The sequence below is a fragment of the Thalassophryne amazonica genome, chromosome 22 (assembly GCF_902500255.1).
Source record: "Thalassophryne amazonica chromosome 22, fThaAma1.1, whole genome shotgun sequence".
Classification (NCBI taxonomy): domain Eukaryota; kingdom Metazoa; phylum Chordata; class Actinopteri; order Batrachoidiformes; family Batrachoididae; genus Thalassophryne; species Thalassophryne amazonica.
The window spans coordinates 27,747,079-27,768,908 of record NC_047124.1 but is presented as its reverse complement, the minus strand read 5'-3'; the positions used below and the strand labels follow the sequence as shown (position 1 = coordinate 27,768,908).

The 21,830-nt window shown below is 42.7% G+C and overlaps 1 protein-coding gene across 6 annotated transcripts in view; it reads left to right on the top strand.

The window, feature by feature from the left end:
* The window catches only part of LOC117504079 (ninjurin-2-like), a 69,095-nt gene that overhangs the window by 17,363 nt on the left and 29,902 nt on the right, over nt 1-21,830 (top strand). The gene's annotated exons all lie outside the window — the stretch shown is intronic.

Below are 21,830 nucleotides of genomic sequence, written 5' to 3'. Positions count from 1 at the left end.
AAAAATCAACTTTGTTTTGCATATGTGATATCCTATACATGGCTGTCACCTGCTGGATTAGGAGCAGGTGTGGTTGTCAGTCAGAAACAGCATTTCTTCACAGAAATGTACTAAATCAGAGAAGTAAAACATTTTTTGTGGATGTTTTGAGAGCAGATACATCAAATAATATGGCCCTCCAAAGTGGTGATTCTCAAAATGTGGGCTGTGGCTCCCTGGTGGTCCATTAATGTATAGCCTGAGCGAGGTCAGTGCCTTAAAACAAAAGTTTTGAAAGGTAGCTAACGCCACATAACTCACTGCTAGCATGCTAGTGTTAGCATGAAAACTTGGTAGTCACATAATGCTATGTGCTAACCTCATCATGAAAACTCAGTAGTGTTGCATAATGTGATGCTAACGGGCTAAACTTATCAAGAATACTCGGTAGTGTCACATAATGTGATGCTAACAGGCTAAACCATATCATGAAAACTTACTAGTGTCACATAATGTGATGCTAACGGACTAACTCTACTATGAAAACTCACTAGTGTCACATAACATGATGCTAATGGTCTAACCTCACCATGAAAACTTACTGCTGTCACATTGTTGTTGTCTATTCGGCTGCTCCCGTTTTGTGTTCAGGGTCGCCACAGCGGATTCACATTGGTACTTGGCACAAGTTTTTTCTGGATGCCCTTACGGACGCAACTCCAGCTTTACCTGGAGAAACACACACAGCCGATGGTGTTCCGAAGAGGTCCCCCATCCAAGTACTAACCAGATCCTGCACTGCTTAGCTTCTGAGATCTGACGGGATCAGGCTGACACAGAGCAGGCCAGCTCCTGGTGCCACATAATGTAATGCTAAAAAATAATATTAATAATGTGATGCTAATGGGCTAACCTTACCATGAAAACTCAGTAGTGTCACATATGTGATGTTAACGAGCTAACCTTCTCATGAAAACCGAGTAGTGTCACATAATGCGATGCTAACAGGATAATCCTATCATGAAAACTCACTGGTGTCACATAATGTGATGCTAATCGGCTAACTTTATCATGAAAACTTACTAGTGTCACAATGTGATGCTAACGGGCTAACACTATGAAAACTGCCATCACATGATGTTGAAGCTAAAGGGTTCACCTTACCATGAAAACGCACGTGTCACATAATGCTACACTAACAGGCTAACCTTATCGTGAAAACTCACTAGTGCCACATAACATGATGCTAATGGGCTAACCTTATCATGAAAACTCAGTAGTGTCACATAATGTGGTGCTAACTGGCTAACCTTATCATGAAAACTCACTATATTGTCACATAACGCAATGCTAATAAGCTAACATTGCTTTAAAAAATGCGTACTTGTGGTGGCTGAGGACCTGAGTGAGGGGAGTGCCTTAAAGCAAGAGTCTTGAGAAGTAGGTAGCACTACACAACTCACTGCTAGCATGCAGTGAGTTATGCACATGTTAGCATGAAAACTTGCTAAAGTCACATAATGCAATGCTGACATGCATCACATAATGCATGAAAACTCACTACTGAAACATAATGTGATGCTAATGGGCTAACTTTATCATGAAAACTCAGTAGTGTCACATAATGTGATGTTAAGGGGCTAACCTTATCATGAAAACCCAGTAGTGTCACATAAAGTGGTGCTAACAGGCTAACCTTATCATGAAAACTCAGTATTGTCACATAATGTAATGTTAACGGGCTAACTTTATCATGAAAACTCAGTAGTGTCACATAATGTGATGTTAACAGGCTAACCTTATCATGAAAAGTCACTAGTGTCACATAATTTGATGCTAACAGGCTAATCTTATTCTAATAGTGTCACATAAAGAAATACTAATGAGCTAATAACATGAGCTGAGCGCCTCCATTATGAACAATAAGTTTTATGTGTTTAAAAAAACTTACTTAGAGTTACAATTTTTCTGAAAAAAAAAAAAATTACATTTTAACTGGGTGGTTTTGTCTTTTTCACCGGACAGGCTAACATATAACGGACACACAGATTTAAGCCATAGACAATTAAGGTATCGACCCAACAAATAATCCATAACAGCATGAAAACTCACTACTGAAACGTAATGTGATGCTAATGGGCTAACCTTATCATGAAAACTCAGTAGTGTCACATAATGTGATGTAATGGGCTAACCTTATCATGAAATCTCAGTAGTGTCACATAATGTGATGCTAATGGGCTAACCTTATCATGAAAACTCAGTAGTGTCACATAATGTGATGTAATGGGCTAACCTTATCATGAAATCTCAGTAGTGTCACATAACAGGCTAACCTTATCATGAAAAGTCACTAGTGTCACATAATTTGATGCTAACAGGCTAACCTTATCATGAAAACTCTCTAATCGTGTCATATAAAGTAATACTAATGAGCTAATATTAACATGAGCTGAGTGCCTCCATTATGAGCAATACGTTTTATGTGTTTAAAAAAAACATACTTAGGGTTACAATTTTTCTGAAAGAAAAAATTTACATTTTAACTGGGTGGTAGAAAAAATTTACATTTTAACTGGGTGGTTTAGTCTTTTTCACCGGACAGGCTAACATACGAGGTCTGTCAATAAAGTATAGGTCCTTTTTATTTTTTTCAAAAACTATATGGATTTCATTCATATGTTTTTACGTCAGACATGCTTGAACCCTCGTGCGCATGCGTGAGTTTTTCCACGCTTGTCAGTGACGTCATTCGCCTGTGAGCACTCCTTGTGGGAGGAGTCGTCCAGCCCCTCGTCGGAATTCTTTTGTCTGAGAAGTTGCTGAGAGACTGGCGCTTTGTTTGATCAAAATTTTTTCTAAACCTGTGAGACACATCGAAGTGGACACGGTTCGAAAAATTAAGATGGTTTTCAGTGAAAATTTTAACGGCTGATGAGAGATTTTGAGGTGATACTGTCGTTTTAAGGACTTCCCACGGTGCGAGACGTCGCGCTGCGCTCTCAGGCGCCGTCATCAGCCTGTTTCAAGCTGAAAACCTCCACATTTCAGGCTCTGTTGATCCAGGATGTCGTGAGAGAACAGAGAAGTTTCAGAAGAAGTCGGTTTCAGCATTTTATCTGGATATTCCACTGTTAAAGGAGATTTTTTTAATGAAAGACGTGCGGGCGGATTGCAGTGTCGGCTCGCAGCCGCCGCGACGCTCCGCCACAGGAAAAACACCTCTGTTGGAAGCCTTAAGGACAAGTTAGAACATGTCCAGCTGTTAAACAATTTCTCATATACTCACTCCACTGAAAGCCATCAAAAGCCGCCTGGATTTTACAAATGGTTATCAACACGGAGGTGTTTTTCCTGTGCCGCCGCACCGCGCCGGCTGCGTCCCGACGTGCGGACGGGTCGAGGTTTTCAGCTTGAAACAGGCTGACGACGGCGCCTGAGAGCGCTGCGCAATGTCTCGCACCGTGGGAAGTCCTTAAAGCGACAGTATCACCTCAAAATCTCTCATCAGCCGTTAAAATTTTCACTGAAAACCAGCTTAATTTTTCGAACCGTGTCCACTTTGATGTGCCTCACAGGTTTAGAAAAAATTTTGATCAAACAAAGCGCCAGTCTCTCAGCAACTTCTCAGACAAGGGAATTCCGACGAGGGGCTGGACGACTCCTCCCACAAGGAGTGCTCACAGGCGAATGACGTCACCGACAGGCGTGGAAAAACTCACGCATGCGCACGAGGGTTCAAGCATGTCTGACGTAAAAACATATGAATGAAATCCATATAGTTTTTGAAAAAAATAAAAAGGACCTATACTTTATTGACAGACCTCGTATAAAGGACACACAGATTTAGGCCATAGACAATTAAGGTATCGACCCAACAAATAATCCATAACAGCAGTTACATTTCAAAACTCAAATAACATGGTGACAAATATACTATGATCATAATAGTAAGAGTTAATGCAATGAAACAATGGGGTTTGCACAGACTGTGGTTGTGTGGGATGGTTTTAGGTTTACCTCATCCCCAACCCCAGTCGCTGATGTCCCCCAGTGGTTCTCATGGGACTATTATAGATTACAACACAATGAAATCACACTAAAAATGACACAAAGGCGCCCTGTCATGAACTGCCCTCTGTTTAAAACCACGAAGACATCTGCCAAGTTTAGACGGGTGACGCACCGTCGCTTCAACAGCATTCAAAATATTTTTCATTTCACAGAAGAGACACGGGAAAAAATAATTATTGAGAAAGTAAAATGGCAAACATTTCCTATAATAATTTTGGTGTCGAGGCTATGATTAAAAGCTGATACGTTGTCCAGTCAGTGACAGTTTTTGTAATTTTGCCTCTGCAAACTACCACAATGGAACTGCAATGCAACTGCAATGAAATAGGGATGTGCCTGCAGTGGGAACTTGCATCTTCAATTCAACATGTTTAAGAAAAATATATTAACCATTTAAAATTATTGCCATTTTTATATAAAGTGCTTCCATTGACTGGACAAATTAAGAAGTAGAAATTAGTTCTGTATCGACTCTGAGGCCCATCAGGCCTGTGCTGTTAACGTTTTAAATACTCGGTAATAATACCCATGAGCACGAAGACCGTAAGACCTACGGCAATACGACATTTTACCCAGATTATGTTGACCTTCACCTCAATGACAGATTTCTGATTGACCTTGCCTGGGCAATTCTGGAATCCACAAAAGTGTGTGTCATATTTTGGTCCAAATCTGGTAGAAAATCAAGCTCCTTGACCTCTGCTAAAATGAATTATTTAAGGGTAATTTCTGGGTTAACCTTCACTGACATATCAGGGTTGGTGTAAATCAGCAAAAAGGAGCTGAGAAGGGTAGGCCAACAAACAGACAGACAGCCATGACCCAATCCCAAGGATTTTGCTAAATTTGATCTTTCCGCAATTCCACAACCCCCTCCAAAAAAGGTGAATTTTAACATATTATCCTAATGACCTTGACCCCAATGATTAACCTTTGCCAAATCGGATGTCACCAGAGCAATTCCACAACTCACCTAGTTATGTTTGCCAGGTCTAGTGCATATGAGAGTGAATAATCATAATTTTTATCATTGACCACTTGGGAAGAGGTTGTGGAGTCAAGAGATGACTGGACAGAGGTGTTGAGGTGAATGAAGGTCCAAGTCTTTAGGGTCCTGGTGCTGCCAATTTCAATTTCAATTTATTTTCATTTATATAGCGCCAAATCACAACAGAGTTGCCTCAAAGCGCTTCACACAGGTAAGGTCTAACCTTACCAACCCCCACAGCAACAGTGGTAAGGAAAAACTCCATCTGAGGAAGAAACCTCAAGCAGACATGACTCAAAGGGGTGACCCTCTGCTTGGGCCATGCTACAAACATAAACTACAGAACAATTCACAGAACAATTCACGGACGAATATACAAGAAATGCAATTGTAGAGAAGCTTGAATCTTCGACTGGACTGGGTTGCTTGACGCGAGGAAGCAACCCAGTCCAGTCGAAGATTCAAGCTTCTCTACTATGGAAACCACCTGGACAAATGAGAGCCTACACAGAAAGAAATGCTATTGGCGCACAGGACAGGAGGATCGCCAACACGAATACAACTCCCATCTCTGGATGGGAGTTATCTGCACCTTAAACAGAGAGAAAAAACAGAATCAGGCATCAGAAAGACAAAAAATACTGTATAATTTGCCAGCATTAAACAACAAGAAAAACAGAGAAATATTAAGGTGATCGCTGGCCACTAGCCCTAAACTTCACTAAAAGACCCAGAATTTTTACGTAAAGTTGAGGCCGCAGCCCGCTCCAATTACTAATAAATGAATTAAAAGAGTAAAAAGTGTAAAACAAAACTGTACCAGTATGCTAGCCATATGAAAGGGAAAATAAGTGCGTCTTAAGTCTGGACTTGAAAATCTCCACAGAATCTGACTGTTTTATTGATGCAGGGAGATCATTCCACAGAACAGGGGCACGATAAGAGAAACTCTGTGACCCGCAGACTTCTTATTCACCTTAGGGACACAAAGTAGTCCTGCACCATGAGAACGTAAAGCCCGGGCCGGTACGTAAGGTTTAATTAGGTCAGCTAGGTAGGGAGGTGCCAATCCATGAATAATTTTATAGGTTAGTAGCAGAACCTTAAAATCTGATCTCACTGGGACACGAAGCCAGTGAAGAGACGCCAAAATGGATGTAATGTGGTTGTACTTTCTGCTTCGTGTCAAAAGTCTGGCTGCAGCATTTTGAACCAGTTGGAGACCCCTAATGCTAGACTGCGGTATGACTGCATTGCCTATCTTGTATGGTTGTGAGACTTGTACACTAACTTGTGACCTAAGGGCACGACTGGATGTCTTTGGTAATACCTGTCTTCAAAGGATCCTTGGCTACCGCTAGAATGACTTTGTATTAAACGAGTGGTTACTGAGAGAGACTAGACTTGCATTGCAAGGGAGCACCAACTACGACATGGCTGAAGAAGACCAAGGGGACGCCCATATTTCACCTGACTGTGGCAGATAAATGGTTGTTTTAGAGATGTAGGAATGGGCCAGTTGTCTGCCTGGGTGGTTGCCATCCAGGACTCAAGGCAATTCCATGGTGTTGTGGATGCGGAAAAGCACAGAATCAGTGCATAGTCCCAAACTTGACTTGACTTTACCAATGACTTTTGTCAAAACAAACCCCTTGATGGTTATGTTTGTTTTCCTTAAGGCCAAACTCCAAAATGTAATCACCTCTATGTATGTATGTATCCAAGTAATATTCCCAGTAAGTTAGTAGGAAATCTGTCCAGCTAGTTTTAGTTATCTTTCACAGACACACACACAGCAGTGAAAACAATACCCTGCGATCGCTGCTTCACCAACGCGCAGGGTCATCAATGTCATGATTTGTGAAAATCGTCCTCTCACTGCAGTGTGACTTGATTTTCTGACTGCAAATTATATTTACAGGAGCGATGTGAGGATGGCAGGTAGGACGAGTGACAGCAGAGCAGCTGATAGTGACCAGAAATAAATTACGGCTGCTAAAAACAGAAATGCACACAGCACAGAATGCTGTGGTTTCGCTCGGTGGAAAACGTGCATCATGACAATTAAACGCCTTCATTTCCAGCACTGGTAGGATGTCGCTGTCATGTGGTTATCTGAAATTGCAAGAGTGATCTCTGAAGCAGCTTTGATGAAAGATACTGTCGGTTTAAGTTGATTATTCCCACATTGCACGCTGCAATGCACGCTCCTGTGGTTACCGAAGAACTAGTTTGTGATTTTCTCTCTTTTCTTCTGTTTGTGAGTGTGGCAACGGTATAAGATGCAGAAAAAATGTGATTATGTGGCCAACAGCTATTCCGTTAACGTCACCAAATACCGACAGAGTTATTTCAGGGAAGAATGATGTCACGGCGTTTATTGAATTGACATCTTTATGTGAAGACAAGCTGCTGAAAGCAAACCAATAACAAATACAATTCCATAATCGGTTGTAAATACCTATACACAAGGAGTGGGGCGTGGCAGCCCGAGTGGGAGGAGACTTTGAAAGGTTTTGTTTTCCTGCAGATCACCTACTGTGCATCAGGTAACAGATGCAGTTGTCTGTTTGGCTGCATTTCAAGTTTTATAATATATAAACTAAAGAATATTACCGGCAGATGTTCAATAAAGCCCCTCTATTAATCAGTCAATCAAAAACAATTTACGTTTTAACAGTGTCTGCAGGAAGCTTTGTGTGTACGTGTACATGAGCTTTTAACAAAAGCTCATGAAATTATTCAAATCAAGGAATATTTGTAGATCACCCTCTGTGCATTTGCTGATAGTAATGAGACAATTTTAACTCCACAGGAAGTTGCTTTGCCTTAGCTGAAGTTAGCCTGCATGCTAACGCTGCAAAATGTGTTATCAAGTTACAAAAGAGCATTTTCAGTTTTAGAAGTGTTTATTTGTCCCTATCTTTTACATAATATATGACAAAGAGGATATATTTACACACAAACGAAACAGAGTTTTGCAGCTAGCTACCTGTGACGTCACCATGCTAACGTCCACGAAATAAGTTCAGAGGTGTTATTAGGTTCCAAAAACGGCATCCGCGAAATAAGTTCAGAGGTATAATTAGGTTTTAAAAATGCCTTTTTCGGTTTTAGAAGTGTTTATTTCTCACTATCTTTTACATAATATATGACAAAGAGGATATATTTACACACAAACGAAACAGAGTTTTGCAGCTAGCTACCAGCCTGTGATGTCACCATGCTAACGTCCGCGAAATAAGTTCAGAGGTGTTATTAGGTTCCAAAAATGGCATCCGCGAAATACGTTCAGAGGTATAATTAGGTTTTAAAAATGCCTTTTTCGGTTTTAGAAGTGTTTATTTCTCACTATCTTTTACATAATATATGACAAAGAGGATATATTTACACACAAACGAAACAGAGCTTTGCAGCTAGCTACCAGCCTGTGATGTCACCATGCTAACGTCCGCGAAATAAGTTCAGAGGTGTTATTAGGTTCCAAAAATGGCATCCGCGAAATACGTTCAGAGGTATAATTAGGTTTTAAAAATGCCTTTTTCGGTTTTAGAAGTGTTTATTTCTCACTATCTTTTACATAATATATGACAAAGAGGATATATTTACACACAAACGAAACAGAGTTTTGCAGCTCGCTACCAGCCTGTGACGTCACCATGCTAACGTCCGCGAAATAAGTTCAGAGGTGTTATTAGGTTCCAAAAACAGCATCTGCAAAATAAATTCAGAGGTATTATTAGGTTTTAAAAATGCTGTTTTTGGTTTTAGAAGTGTTTATTTCTCGCTATCTTTTACATAATATATGGCAAAGAAGATATATTTACACACAAACGAAAGAGAGCTTTGCAGCTAGCTACTGGCCTGTGATGTCACCATGTTAACGTCCGCGAAATAGGTTCAGAGGTGTTATTAGGTTCCAAGGATTGCAGTTTCAGCTTTAGAAGTGTTTATTTCTCACTAGCTTTTACATATTATATGAGAGACATGCAATAAACACAAAGCAAAGCGGTTTTGAAGAGACCAGCCACTGACGTCAAGGTGCAGCTCTACTCTGATTGCCCACTCAAAAACAAAGTAGAACAGATTCAAACAGAATGTGACTTTTTAACCTGTCACAATACCTCTTAAAATATGTCAAGGTTAGCCATCTTCGAACTTGTCCAAGGTCTGTATCCCAAGAATGTTCCCTGTGAATTTGAATACTGTGGCCGTAATAGAAATGGACTTATGCTGTACACAGACGGACAGACGGACGCCAGGTCTTCGCAACACCCAATCACCATATGTTGGCCTCAGGTAAAAAGTGTAAAAGGAGTCCAACAGCAGTCATGCAACTTTTTTTCAAGCACTGAATTATTTTTTTAAGTTTTGATATTTTCCTTCTTTCTCAGTTTATAGAAATTCCAGTAAAAAATGTTACCCTACGTCACATTAGCCACAAGGGACAAAGGCAAAGGGCAACAAGCAGTCAGTGTTTGTAGCTTGATGGACATTCCCAGGGCAATAGCTAGCTTGTGTACTTGGCATTACAATATTTAATGATTGATTATAAAAGACGTGAAAACTCAGCAATGTAAATATGAGGTTTTGGTCCATGCTTGACTGATTAAAGGAGCTAAAGTTCGCTTGATTTGTTTTAGTCCAACATATTTCACAGTGATGTTCCTGTATCGCTAGTTAACATGCTAATATCTCCGTAAGATGTCTTGTAAATGACTTCAGAGGTGTTATCTGGTTACAAAACCAGCATTTTTAGATTTAGAAGTGTTTATTTCACACTAACCTTTACAAAATATATGAGAATAAATGCTAAACATTAGATTTATACAGAAACATAGCTGTTTCTGAGTGTTTTCCACCATATTGGATTATTTTGTTTGCACAAACAACCAGCTCACATCATCGCATCGCTCAGTATTTGCATAAAATAGACTTCCCTGTGTATTTCAGCCCTGCCTAGCTGCCAGCATAGCAATTGTTGTCTCTTGTTGCTGCAAAACATTCACTCTGATTGAAAATCAATGGAAAGTCATTACTTTGCTGTTGTTGCTTGTGGATAATGTGATGAAGGGTAAATTGTTACTGGTATGATGTCAAAATGTCTTCAGATCATACCTCTGCATGGTTGTGACCTGTGCACAGTATGCAAGAATCAACCAGCTCTGGGGATGTTTGGCTGTAGTGGTATTTTGATGCAGCTCCACATTGAGCTAAAATTAAAATACAATGCAGATTGTTTTCGATTTTGAAAACTGATCAGAACAGTGGATGAATCAGCAGAGCTCTCTGCAGTGAAAGTGAGCGGGGAAGGAGAATGTCTCCACTCATTAATGATTGCAGTGCTCGAGTCAATTCATTCATGGCCAAGATTGTTAAATTGCTCGCGCTTTGGCTCAACTGTCACACTCCTAGTCATTTTTGTAGTACAGAAGGCTCTTGATTTTCCTCACCTGTGGTCATCAGCATTGTGTAGTGACCAAAAAATGATGAGAGCAGTGCTATAATGTAATGAAGTAGAAATATTTTGTTACTGTACTTAAGTAGAATTTTGACGTATCTGTACTTTACTTCACTATTTACATTTCTGGCGACTTTCACTTTTACTCCACTACATTTCACAGTCAAAAAAGCTTCAAGCCATAGTCACTACGAATACCCCGTTTAAAGAAGTTTGACTATGACTGAAGCCTTTAAGACGGCGAATACCTGGATGCTGCCATGATTCTGAGAATCAGGAAATTTTTAAACCAAAAAATTGGATCCCAATTCCCGATTTCAAATCTGGTGCCGTAATTGCTACATATACAATGTTTGGTTAAGATTAACAAAGATGGATCAAGAAGCGATGCTTCAAAACGCACCCTGATTTGCTGTTTGGGATGAAATGGGAAGGGACGGCGCTCTGTGGAATAGCCCTGTAACCCTGTGTTAAACTCGAAAAAATGTGATATCAACTGCGATTGGTCTGAATCGCAAATGTACGGCAAAATTTTGCGATGTGACATACTGGGTAAGTGACAGCCACGACCAACACCTGGACTACAGTTTGGAATCTTCAGGTGAGGTGATGTGACATAGCGGTATATGGACACAGTGAGATTTTTTGTGTTGATAATTAACACACTCCTCCACATACCAAACCCCTTTAAGTCACAAGTGAATAAGAGCATGTGACTGTTCTATGATGCAATATACCAGTCCGCAATGCTGATAGCAGCATAAGCAAGAGACAACTGACATATGTATTAAAAATTAGGAAGTAACCCAAAAGTGGTTGGTTAATACAAGTCACATGTATGACAACCTTCAAAGATTTTCACATCACTTCTTGTCATGCACAGCCTGAATTCACCTGCAAATGGGTTATACGTTCGTACATATCATGCATACCATATGTACATACAAGTAACTGCATGTGACTCATTTATGTAACTGTTCAGTCCTTTCTTGCTACAGGTGCCCCACAAAATGTAGACTTGTTTTCCCTCTCGTGCATGACTTTTATCGTGTTTTGAGGAAACCGAGAGAGAGACAGGCAGCAAATTTCAACACAAACAGGTGCATGCAGTTACAATAATGTATTCAGGTCGGTGCAACTGCTACAATACAATCTGACATGTGCATTCATGATAATACAATCAGGGATGGCTCCAAAACGACATTAGCCAATGGATGCAATTGGTCAATGATTTTGTCTTGCTCAGCAAGCTGATCTCTGCATGACACTCTCTGCTGCAGGTGTTGCAAGTAAATTTGGATGGTGAAACAACAGCCTAGCTTTGTCGTCTGTTTCCTGCATACTCTCCTGTTTAAGTCTCCATTCATCAGCCCCTACTCCCTGTCAAACAACGAGCAAGATGCTAGCACCTGTCAGGGTTGAAGCCTGTGAGGCAGCTTACTGAGCATCAGCCTATGGGCGAGCTCACCATTCCACACATCATTTAGCAAGTGACCATCCTTTATGTGGTCTCCTCATCCAAACCATTGTAGCTGATGCTGGCAAAGTAAAAGTTGCAACAGGTAGGTTCAAGTGCAACAATGGATACTGTGCAGTGACAACTATGGTTTCAGATACAACTGCAACAATATACTCGATTGTATGCAGCTACAGTACTGACAGGAACGTACAATCGCAAAAGCCTATCAGCCACATGCAGCTATAATATTATAGTCCATTACTTGCAATTGCAAAAATACAATCAGGCGCATGTAGATGCAACATTATTGTGAGATACTGTATGTGCAATTGGAGCAATACCATCAATCAACATGCTGCTACAATATTACACTCAGGTATATGCAATGGTAACACTGCAATGAGGTATATACAGTATACAACACTGCAGACAGGCGCATAGAATAGCAGAAACACCATACATGCAATTCCAAAAATGTAATCAGGCACATGCAGCTCGAATAATATACACCTGCAATTCCAAATCTGCAAGCATGTAGCTGCAACACTGTAGTCTTGTACTATAGTCTTGGTCTGGAAGTGCAAATGCAACAAAACACATGCAGGCATATGCAGTTTACGTTACATTTCGGTATGTGCGATTGCAGCAGTGCAGTCAGGAACACATACGTGCACACAGAAAGAAAAATACTGTCACCTTACTGTAGTGTTTGTCATGTTTGACTGGTTAAGCAAGCAAGTGTTGCTTCATGCATTTTCTCTTCAGTAGATTTCCACCCGTCACATTTAGAACTAGACAGGCAGTCATTAGAGAGCAGGTGGCGTCCCACAGGGTATGCCTTCTGGATATCTGCTCTTCTCTCTCTCTCTCTCTCTCTTTCTGTGTATTGTATCTTTATTAAATGTCTCACGCCCCTCACACTAAATGTAAGTTTATCTGGCAGCACTGGCGGGGCATGGGAAGTGGTGATGCCCACACGTAAACACAGAGGAAGGAAATGTGCATTTTTGAGAGCAATGGAGGTCAAACCACAAAAGACAGGAAGCTGCCGCAGGAATGTCCTGTGACATCACGCGCGGATGAGGCCTGAGAGAGGCCTTGTGGCTTTTGTTCACTCCACCTGTTCAGACCCAGAGGCACAACCCCAAAACAGCTACAACACACACACACACACACACACACACACACACACACACACACACACACACACACACACACACACACACACACACACACACACACACACACACACACACACACACACACACACAACAGACAGGTTCCACACTGGTTGGCCCCACCCATTATTTTCAGCCACAGCTCTCTTAAATCTGGCCGCTTGTTTTGGATACAGGCTGTAATCAAAATGACAAGAGTGGCAACCCGACTTTGTGAGTCAGTGAATTAAACTCATGCTGATCCACAGACACTGTCAGAAGTCGTGTTATTATATCATGATAGTCGGATGACTCACAGCTTTGAGCTATTGAACGGGTTCACTGTTGTTTTTGATGCTTTAATGATTTTCGTTCTCACAGCTGTTCGTCAAATTTGAGGATAGGATGCAAAGTGGTTTCACACACACGTATAAGGATGTAGATTTTATATTGCAGTGTTCCTTAAAACGAATAATATATACAACCTGTTATTGCAGTTTAAGCCAGCTTTGGCCTCTGTCTTCAGCTGTGGACGAAAAACAAATTACTTGAGAAGCTATCACTTTTTTCCATGGTTCCAGGCCAATGACAGATTTAAAACATGACCTCAGAATATTTTGATACATATAATATATTATGATTGATAACTCTATTAAAGACTCTAACTGGAAGTGTCCCCTCCATGTAATATTAATACAATTGCTATAAAAATGTCTTGGCTGCTTATCCAGACTGAAGCATTACGGGATCTCTTCCACACGTGACCCAACAGTGTTGTAAAACTTGGTCATAAAGATTGTAAACACCATTAGGTTAAAAAAAACTGGTCCAAAATCCATTTTTTTTTTCTTGTCATTTGTTTTTTTAAATAGCAAACAGAGGTGAATGCATCACCATGGTAATAAACCAACAAACACGGAACAAGAAAACCTTCCGGACATGTAAAACAGATACTCATTCTTTGAGCTATCTGTTAAGTGTTGGCAAACAATAATCTTCTGAAACATATATTTCATTAAATATTCCGAGCTTGATAATAATTTTTCTTATGGGGTCCGTTTGAAAAAAAAAAAACATGGACACGCAGTCGAGCAGGTCCTGCGCATCTACGCATTTTATTGCACCTAAAAGGTTGTTCATCTGTTGTTAAAACCTCTGAGGTTTTAAACCGCAATTATTTTCGTGATCTTCATGCATGTTGTAAAATCTGGGCTGAGTTTCAACGTGTGGCTTTTGCAGTTACACTGTTGTTCATTGTTGCACTACCTGTGCGTATCTGCTTATCTGGAGCAATTGATGTCGATCACCTGTGCCATGAACGCCAGTGGGATCACGACACAGCAGGACTGTTTGCTGCTGGTATACCAGGTGTTAACATCGGTACATGCTCGCCATGTGGATATTCTGAAAGTTTTCATCACAACCTTTTTGGATATTACACAATTTATTCTTCTGTCCTACAACACGGGCGGGCCACGGTGGGCGAGCCGCTTCATCACGCGCGCTACCTCGCTTCCTGCTTGTGTTGCTCCTCCTGGAGATGTACAAGGTCTGTTAGAAAAGTAACGGACCTTTTTATTTTTTTCAAAAACTATATGGATTTCATTCATATGTTTTTACGTCAGCCAAGCTTGAACCTTCGTGCGCATGCCTGAGTTTTTCCATGCCTGTCTGTTGCGTCATTCGCCTGTGGGCAGGCTTTGAGTGAGCACTGGTCCACCCCTTTCGTCGTTGTTTCATTGCGAGGAAATGGCGGAATGATTTGGGCTTTTTTTCCATCAGAATTTTTTCAGAAACTGTTAGAGACAGGCAGCTGGAAACAATTTGAAAAATTTGTCTGGCTTTCTGTGAAAATTTTACAGGCTTCACAGAGAATAAGGAGTGTTACTACAGCTTTAAGGACGGCCCACAATGGCGCACGGTGCGCAGCGCTCCGAGCCGCCATCGAGAGGCAGAAACCACCACATCATAGGCATGTCCCAACTTGTCCTCTAACACTCCGAAACGGAGGTGTTCCTTTGTCTCGCTTCATCAGCGAATTGGTCATGACGCGCGAAGCCTCCGCACGGCTTTCCATGACAAAATCTCTTGTTAAAAGTGAAATCTGCCGGAAAATGGCTGATGTCCAGCTCTTGTGATAACCAGAGAAATTGCACATGATGGTCCCGGCTCCACACAGCCATCCGTTTAGAAATGATGTGGTGGTTTCTGACTCTCGATGGCGGCTCAGAGCGTCCTTAAAGCTGTAGTAACACTCCTTATTCTCTGTGAAGCCCGTAAAATTTTCACCGAAAGCCAGATACATTTTTCGAATGGTTTCCAGCTGCCTGTCTCTAACAGTTTCTGAAAAAATTCTGATGAAAAAAAAGCCCAAATCATTCCGCCATTTCCTCGCAATGAAACAACGACGAGAGGGGTGGAGCAGTGCTCACTCAAAGCCTGCCCACATGCGAATGACGCAACCGACAGGTGTGGAAAAACTCACGCATGCGCACGAAGGTTCAAGCTTGGCTGACGTAAAAACATATGAATCAAATCCATATAGTTTTTGAAAAAAATAAAAAGGTACGATACTTTTCTAACAGACCTCGTACATCTAAATCCTGGCCCTGGAGTTGGCACACCGCAGGCACAGGATACCAGCACGGGGCTCCACTTGGATGGTTTCCCGGAGCAGGTGAGCAATCGGACTCCTTTTTTGTGTGACCTGATCAATGCGGGGAGTGATTGTTTGAATAACACACTGCAGCTATTTGTTGGAAATCTAAGCGATCCTGTGAACTACATAAATAACTCATCTAGTGTTTCAGCGTGTCAGCGAACTGCTGTGAGGAAGCAGAGGCTGTACAAAACTTTTCAAACTGTCAATCACGCGAAGGTCCTTTGGGATCCGAAGTTAAAACCAAGGGGACTTTTTGGTGGACATTTAAACATTAGGAGTATTGTTGCAAAAAGTGATCAGTTAATCCATTTATTGTCAGATTCTAATCTGGATTTTCTTTGTATTTCTGAAACGTGGCTACGTGGCTGAATAAAATGATCAGTTCTTTAAAGAATTCCAAATGTAGGGATGTTTTTCAGTTCAATACCATGTTTATTAAAAAACACCAGGCTACGTTAGTGCCACCAATTGCTCACTTAATTAATTTATCAATAAAACATAATGTTTTTCCAAGTGCTTGGAAGCAAGCCATTGTCACTCCTATCTTTAAGTCTGGTGACCGTCATGAAGTGAGTAATTTCAGACCAATAAGTATACTTCCAGTGCTTTCGAAAGTTGCTGAGAAGGTTGTAATTAAGCAACTGACTACATATCTCGCGGATAGTAAATTTGGTTTACATCCATTGCAGTTTGGCTTTAGGCCCAGTCACTCCACTGAAACAGCTGTTTTGCATCTCATTGAACAGATAAAAATTAAATTAGATAAAGGGGAGGGGGGGTAGTTGGTGTCGTATTCTTGGATTTGAGAAAAGCATTTGATATGGTAAATCATAGTGTTATTTCAAAACTTTCAAATTTTAATATTTCATCAGAAACGCTGCAATGGATGGCTTCTTATTTATCTGATAGGATGCAATGTGTTAAAGTTAAGGATGTTCTCTCAGATAACATTAAGTGTACAATGGGTGTGCCACAAGGTTCTGTTTTGGGCCCCCTTCTCTTTAGTCTTTATATTAATGATCTGCCACAGGTGTGTCGGGGCATGGATCTGCAAATGTATGCTGATGATACTGTCTTATACACACATGCAAAAACTGCTGAACCAGCACCTAGGAAGCTGACAGCTGCTATGGAAAGGATTATGGAGTGGCTTGACCAGTCATGTCTCAGCCTTAACATAAGTAAGACAAAAGGTATGTTTTTTTCTAAAACCAACCAGTGTGTGAGTGATGAAATCATTATAAATGCTGAGAGGATTGACATTGTGAGGGAGTTTAAATATCTTGGAGTAGTAATTGATTGATTCCATTGTTCTCCTGGGGGATTTCAATGCCCACGTGGGCGGCGACAGTGAGACCTGGAGGGGGGTGATCGTGAAGCATGGCCTCCCCGATCTGAACCCGAGTGGTGTTCAGTTGTTGGACTTCTGTGCTAGTCACAGTTTGTCCATCACGAACACCATGTTCGAGCACAAGGGTGTCCATAAGTGCACGTGGCACCAGGACACCCTGAGCCGGAGGTCGATGATCGACTTTGTAGTCGTATCATCTGACCTTCGGCCACGTGTCTCGGACACTCGAGTGAAGAGAGGGGCAGAGCTGTCGACTGATCACCACCTGGTGGTGAGTTGGATCCGCTGGGAGGGTAGGAAGCCGGTCAGACCTGGCAGGCCCAAATGTATCGTGAGGGTCTGCTGGGAATGACTGGCGGAACCCTCTGTCAGCGAGGTCTTCAACTCCCACCTCTGGGAGAGCTTCTCCCAGATCCCGGGGGAGGTTGGAGACACGGAGTCCGAGTGGACCATGTTCTCCACCTCCATTTTTGATGCGGCTGCTCGTAGCTGTGGTCGCAAGGTCTCTGGTGCCTGTCGCGGCGGCAATCCCCATACCCGGTGGTGGACACCGGAAGTAAGGGATGCCGTCAAGCTGAAGAAGGAGTCCTACTTATCTTTGTTGGTAGGTGGGACCCCAGAGGTAGCTGACAGGTACCGGCAGGCCAAGCATGCCGCAGCCCGTGCGGTCGCAGAGGCAAAAACTCGGGTCTGGGAGGAGTTCGGGGAGGCTATGGAGGAGGACTATCGGTCGGCCTCGAAGAGATACTGGCAAACCGTCCGACGCCTCAGGAGGCGGAAGCAGCTCTCCACCACACTGTTTACGGTGCGGGTGGGGAGCTGTTGACCCTGACTGGGGATGTTGTCGGGCGGTGGAAGGAGTACTTCGAGGATCTCCTCAATCCCATCGTCACGTCTTCCGAAGAGGAAGCAGAGACTGGGGACTCAGAGGCAGACTCATCCATTGCCCAGGCCGAAGTCACCAAGGTGGTTAGAAAGCTCCTCGGTGGCAAGGCTCCTGGGGTGGATGAAATCCGTCCTGAGTACCTTAAGTCTATGGATGTTGTGGGGCTGTCTTGGCTGACACGCTTCTGCAACATCGCGTGGCGATCGAGGACAGTGCCTCTGGATTGGCAGACCGGGGTGGTGGTCCCTCTGTTTAAGAAGGGGGACTGGAGGGTGTGTTCCAACTATAGGAGGATCATACTCCTCAGCCTCCCCGGTAAGGTAATTTCCAGAGTACTGGAGAGGAGAATTCGACCGATGGTCGAACCTCGGATTCAGGAGGAGCAGTGTGGTTTTCGTCCTGGTTGCGGCACACTGGACCAGCTCTACACGCTCCATCAGGTGCTCGAGGGTTCATGGGAGTTTGCCCAACCAGTCCACATGTGTTTTGTGGATCTGGAGAAGGCGTTCGACCGTGTCCCTCGGGGCACCCTGTGGGGAGTGCTCTGAGAGTACGGGGTCTGGGGTCCTTTGCTAAGGGCTATCCGGTCCCTGTACGACCGCAGCAGGAGCTTTGTTCGCATTGCCGGAAGTAAGTCAAACCTGTTTCCAGTGCACGTTGGCCTCCACCAGGGCTGTCCTTTGTCACCGGTTCTGTTCATTATTTTTATGGACAGAATTTCTAGGCGCAGCCAGGGTGTAGAGGGGGTCTGGTTTGGGAACCACAGAATCTCATCTCTGCTGTTTGCGGACGATGTGGTTCTGTTGGCTTCATCAAATCAGGACCTTCAGCGTGCACTGGGGCGGTTTGCAGCCGAGTGTGAAGCGTCCGGGATGAAAATCAGCACCTCCAAATCCGAGGCCATGGTTCTCGACCGGAAAAAGGTGCTTTGCCCTCTTCAGGTCGGTGGAGTGTCCTTGTCTCAAGTGGAGGAGTTTAAGTATCACGGGGTCTTGTTCACGAGTGAGGGACGGATGGAGCGTGAGATCGATAGATGGATCGGTGCAGCATCTGCAGTGATGCGGTCGCTGTATCGGACTGTCGTGGTGAAGAGAGAGCTGAGTAGGGGGGCAAAGCTCTCGATTTACCGATCGATCTACGTTCCGATCCTCACCTATGGTCATGAGATTTGGCTCATGACCGAAAGAACAAGATCGCGAGTACAAGCGGCCGAGATGAGTTTCCTCCGCAGGGTGGTTGGGTGCTCCCTTAGAGATAGGGTGAGGAGCTCGGTCACTCGGGAGGAGCTCGGAGTCGAGCCGCTGCTCCTCCACATCGAAAGGAGTCAGTTGAGGTGGCTCGGGCATCTTTTCGCCCCCTGGACGCCTCGCTGGAGAGGTGTTCCGGGCATGTCCCTCTGGGAGGAGGCCCCGGGGAAGACCCAGGACACGCTGGAGGGACTACATCTCTCGGCTGGCTTGGGAACGCCTTGGGGTCCCCCCGGAGGAGCTGGGGGAGGTGTGTGTGGATCGGGAGGTCTGGGCGGCTTTGCTTGAGCTGCTGCCCCCGCGACCCGACTCCGGATAAAGAGGAAGAAAATGGATGGATGGATGGATAGTAATTGATTCAAATCTTAATTTTAAGTCACATGTGAAAAAAATGACCAAAACCATCAGATATAATTTGATGCATTTTAGACATATTAGAGGCTGTCTTTCAATGGATGCTGCAAAGACTTTTATGCATGCTATGATTTTTTCTCATTTGTCATATTGCATCACATGTTGGGAGCAGGCTGCAGAAACAACTACTAAGCCAGTGGAATCTCTATATAAACAAACGTTAAAAATTTTAGATAAAAATCTATGCAATATCATCACTGCAGGATTCTAGAAAAGCTGCATCTGTTTAGTTTTGAGAACTATAAACTGTTCTCTAATCTGTGTCTTACATTCAAGATTTTGAATGGATTGGCTCCTTCCCCATTATGTGAATTTGTTAATATTCGTCCGGTGCAGTCCATAAGATCTATCTACCAGAATATCTTCAATAAGAGACTGTTCTGTGCCTTTCCGTCGTACTGCTTTTGGTCAGTCAGCTTTTTCTGTGAAAGCCACGACTCAGTGGAAAGCTCTCCCTGACGGCATCAAGAACTGATTCTATTGGAAGTTTCAAGAACAAACTGAAAAATTTTCTGAAAGGTACTCAATTCTGCAACCACTGATTTTTTTGAAACATTATGTAAATAGGATTGTGTGAATGTGTTTTGTGTGGATGTGAGTGTATATCTCTGTGTGAGTGATTTATAGTTTTGCAGTTTTGAGTTTATTTTTTTGTGATGTTATTTATGTTTTAACTGTGATTTGTCAAGGGACTGCAGATGTAAATTAGCTTTAAGCTAACTCTGGTACAATGCATCAAATGGAAACATTTATGTTTTTATTGTACATGGTCCCTTTATAAATAAAACAAGAAAAAAAATTCTACTTTGATATAATAGTATCTGGTCAGACTCTATCGCAAAACCTTGAGCTTTGTGTCAATTTTTCATAACCAGGGCCATTTTCATTCAGGATGTTGGCATCAGAGCAACCACAATGAGTGGTGGGAGGGTTTGAATTTTGTAGTGAAAAGTCTTGTTGAAATGTGATTTATTATCCAGATACTCAGTCATTTTTCAAAATAGTTGCATAGTGACCCCATGTAGTTATATTACAAATGTCTGAAAGAATATTCTAAAAACCATGAAGTTCTGGTGGGGTCCGTTTGGTCCCCAGGTGAAAAGATTAGTCGTGGCAATCCCTTGGTGGTGAGGAAGATTGTCTCTTGATCGATTCCCAGACGGAAATAGAAAATCTCCACCCAGGGTCAATCTAGAGGCATCTGTGCATGGGTTTGTTTGTTGTTGAATGATAACAAATACACAGATCCTTGGATTGGTCCGATGGCTGGGAAATCCCAGGTGATTGGGATCTGAAGACCTCCTGCAGCCTTCATCAACCTTCACCGTCGTTGGGTTATAAGCCAACACTTCCTCCGCCTGATCCACTGTCGAGGATTTCTTGGAGCACCATTAGCCGTCTCATGTTCAGGGTTCCTCTTGGGCCTTCATGGTTAACGTAGCGGCCATGGGGCACACAGGGTCCCCATCGAATTTCACCCCAACAGGCAATCCCCTACTTGATCTGTTACCCAGATGTTGTGATGTGAACAAGGGGTTGGACTTCGACTCAACTATCAGGTTGGCTTGAGAATGCATGTTGGGTTCAAGCTCCCATTTGGCGTTCTGTGGTTCTAGAAGTGGTAAAGCATTGTGGGTTTGGAAATTAGTGTTGTAAAAAAGGTGCTTCTCAACTTTTGTGATACACAAAGGAAGCTAAAAGGCAAGACAACGTGAGCGCTACAAATAAAACAGCGCAGCTAGCAAGAAAAGTTCCAACTCTTCCTTATCCCTCCTTCTTTCTGGACTTTCGTCTTCTATGTTAGTTAGTCATTTTTCATCTTTTTATTTCCAAGTTCCCCTCCTCATCTTAATGGTGGTTTCATGAAAAACAAATATTTTGCCTCGAGGCAGGGGCGTGCTTGTCAAAAATACAGAGGACAAAAAATAAAACAGGTGAGCGTAGAGACAGACAGACGGAGCTGTGGAGAAAAATAAACTCAAAGAGAAGCAGAGCTCCACTCCTTTTTGACTTTCACATCTAATTGGTTACAACATCAGCCAATCGGTGATGAGGGGAGGAACACTTCCTGTGAGGGGGGCAGGGGGCGGCTCCCATGCGGTTTCCGAGCCCGTACTGTATTTTTACATGCAGTTAAGTAGTTAGATGTGTA